Below are 3,704 nucleotides of genomic sequence, written 5' to 3'. Positions count from 1 at the left end.
TGCTGTATATTATTTGTATGCTGAGGAAGGGTCCTCCCTCCTGCCACTAATGATTTGGGAAAACTTTACATATGAACCCTCATTCAGTCTGCATGTATCACATGAGAATAAGTGGTAGACGCAGGAAATTAAATCATTGGTTCATTCCGATTCCAAAAAAGCTTTTCCCCATTCTTTATGGGTGATCACAGTTAAGTGCCCTTGAGGGTTGGTATACGTCTATATGGACAGGTTATCTTGCAGCACCAGGATGTTCCCAGGTAGTCTCCTATCCTGGTACTGGTCCGGCCTTCCAATGCTTGGCTTCCAAGTTTGGAAGGATTTGGGCTTATCCAAAGGAGTATGGCCGCAAGGTAGTCCTTATGACATCCCTCCACCTATTGGGCTTGTCTTAAAAGGATACTGGTGAATGATGTTCCTCATATATGAAGGAGGACTCAATAATTCAGTATTCGGAGCAGGCCCAGAAGATTAGTGGTATTTTCTGTGTGTATAGGGCAGGTAGTGTTATACCAGATAAGACCAATTTGCTGTCACCGTTTCTCACCTCTGCTTTTCATCCATCATACCATTGGGCATAGGGTGGAGAATGAGAGAGTGAGATACAAGCATAAGGTCTGAAGGAAGAAGATCAGAGCAGTCTGGGTGTTGTACCCACTTGTAAGGTTCTGTTGCAGTGCCTTGCAGAACCTATACTTTGGTAGGTCCACAACAGACGACACACTCTTTGAAAGATGTGCTAAGGATTGGCAGTTTTGATTAAGGCTGTGAGTCTATAGTGTATCAATATACTATGACATGTAACTCTCAATTAGGAGCAGCCAATTTTCTGTCACCAAATGCTGCACAGATTCAAATAACACCTGCAATTGTTTCTAATTGTATCACACAGAAAAATACACTTATGCAGACAATCTAAATACTTCCATCTAATAATGTGGTCAGATACTTTGTTTACCAGTCACGACATTCAAACTGGTCATTCATGATCAGATACATCTGTTACAAATCAAAACAAATAGAGTTGCCGTTCTTGTGAGTGGCAACTCAATAGTTATACACAATAGTTGTAACAAACTTGTGTCTGTGTCACTGATCTATATAGATACTCAGTGATTAGACATGTACATGAACAGTTATCTAGGCATACAAAGTGAAGACATGTGGGTTTATCCCTCTCAGTATGTATGTCTGTATGTTTGGTATGCTATAAAGTATTTATAACACCCGTCAGCGTATGACCACCTCCCGATTTCGGGTGGTGTGTGTGACTTATTAGATAAGAACCATGTGTCGTATTGGTATGATACCCTTGTCACCTGGTTGTCTGGTATCTAGCTGGGGTGATGACTTATCCGCCTCCGTTCTCACCCTGTGAACAAGCTTACGCGAAACGTACGTCAGGAGGCGCGTCGATCACGTGGTGCGCACACGTGATCGGGTGAACGGGTTGTTTGCTGTAACCCGCTCGGCTGAGCGGTGAGAACGGAGGCGGACAAGTCACGTGATCGGGTGAACGGGCTGCTTGCTGTAACCCGCTCGGCAGAGCGGTGAGAACGGAGGCGGATAAGTCATCACCCCAGCTAGATACCAGACAACCAGGTGACAAGGGTATCATACCAATACGACACATGGTTCTTATCTAATAAGTCACACACACCACCCGAAATCGGGAGGTGGTCATACGCTGACGGGTGTTATAAATACTTTATAGCATACCAAACATACAGACATACATACTGAGAGGGATAAACCCACATGTCTTCACTTTGTATGCCTAGATAACTGTTCATGTACATGTCTAATCACTGAGTATCTATATAGATCAGTGACACAGACACAAGTTTGTTACAACTATTGTGTATAACTATTGAGTTGCCACTCACAAGAACGGCAACTCTATTTGTTTTGATTTGTAACAGATGTATCTGATCATGAATGACCAGTTTGAATGTCGTGACTGGTAAACAAAGTATCTGACCACATTATTAGATGGAAGTATTTAGATTGTCTGCATAAGTGTATTTTTCTGTGTGATACAATTAGAAACAACTGCAGGTGTTATTTGAATCTGTGCAGCATTTGGTGACAGAAAATTGGCTGCTCCTAATTGAGAGTTACATGTCATAGTATATTGATACACTATAGACTCACAGCCTTAATCAAAACTGCCAATCCTTAGCACATCTTTCAAAGAGTGTGTCGTCTGTTGTGGACCTACCAAAGTATAGGTTCTGCAAGGCACTGCAACAGAACCTTACAAGTGGGTACAACACCCAGACTGCTCTGATCTTCTTCCTTCAGACCTTATGCTTGTATCTCACTCTCTCATTCTCCACCCTATGCCCAATGGTATGATGGATGAAAAGCAGAGGTGAGAAACGGTGACAGCAAATTGGTCTTATCTGGTATAACACTACCTGCCCTATACACACAGAAAATACCACTAATCTTCTGGGCCTGCTCCGAATACTGAATTATTGAGTCCTCCTTCATATATGAGGAACATCATTCACCAGTATCCTTTTAAGACAAGCCCAATAGGTGGAGGGATGTCATAAGGACTACCTTGCGGCCATACTCCTTTGGATAAGCCCAAATCCTTCCGAACTTGGAAGCCAAGCATTGGAAGGCCGGACCAGTACCAGGATAGGAGACTACCTGGGAACATCCTGGTGCTGCAAGATAACCTGTCCATATAGACGTATACCAACCCTCAAGGGCACTTAACTGTGATCACCCATAAAGAATGGGGAAAAGCTTTTTTGGAATCGGAATGAACCAATGATTTAATTTCCTGCGTCTACCACTTATTCTCATGTGATACATGCAGACTGAATGAGGGTTCATATGTAAAGTTTTCCCAAATCATTAGTGGCAGGAGGGAGGACCCTTCCTCAGCATACAAATAATATACAGCAAACATCAGTTCACTACTATTAATTACTTATCCAGGATTCTACAATAGGATAAGTCTATATTCCATATAAATTCGCATAGCTATTATTTATTCTCATAAGGAACTTCGCTTATCTTAAAAGATACGGAATTTAATTTGATTTATTTAATCATCTCAGTGTACTGAGGTACAATATATCTATCTTCCTGAGTAAGAGTGCTTCCCAAACAGAGTCATCTGTTTCTTCTTTTTTTGGTATTAATATATAATATTCAGGCTCTAGGGGAGCACCGCCAACAGTAAACCCATAGCACATAAAATAGGCAACCTTATTTGCCAATATGTGTGGGATACTTTAAATACAGGATTTTCCTGCATAATATTAAGTTGGCTTCTTAAGGGAGATAACTATCATACTACTCTATTATCTATTTATTACAACCGGTGCGGTCTCCTCATTAAGTTCACGTAAAGAATCTAATATTGTAAGAGGTCACAGAAAAATATCTCTTGTTAAGTAAAATACATATAGGAATTTGCGTATGACGGGGCCACAGAGGACTCCATTGCACATCCAGAAAGCTGTAGATAGAATCTACTATCATACAAAAAGTAGTTTTTAGTCAAAATTATTTCTAACAGCTCTATAACCAGATCAATACTTGGGCCAATTTAAACAGGATGTAGTTAAAATGTTGATGGACGGGATCCCGGCGGTCAAAATATCGATGTCTGAATCTTGAACGACGGCATAAGACCACTAATAATGAGGGTGGCTCTACTAATGGCCTTGAGCAGCAAATAT

At 41.1% G+C, this 3,704-nt stretch overlaps 2 pseudogenes; one reads left to right on the top strand and one right to left on the bottom strand.

Annotated features, from left to right (window-relative positions):
• Positions 1-234: 234 nt before the first annotated feature.
• Positions 235-354, bottom strand: LOC134937044 (5S ribosomal RNA; annotated as a pseudogene).
• A 2,213-nt stretch (positions 355-2,567) lies between these two features.
• LOC134937013 (5S ribosomal RNA) lies at positions 2,568-2,687 on the top strand (annotated as a pseudogene).
• Positions 2,688-3,704: the final 1,017 nt, after the last annotated feature.

Source organism: Pseudophryne corroboree, chromosome 6 (assembly GCF_028390025.1).
Source record: "Pseudophryne corroboree isolate aPseCor3 chromosome 6, aPseCor3.hap2, whole genome shotgun sequence".
Taxonomy (NCBI): domain Eukaryota; kingdom Metazoa; phylum Chordata; class Amphibia; order Anura; family Myobatrachidae; genus Pseudophryne; species Pseudophryne corroboree.
The sequence above is the reverse complement of the archived record's forward strand: the minus strand, read 5'-3'. Positions and strand labels throughout refer to the sequence as shown.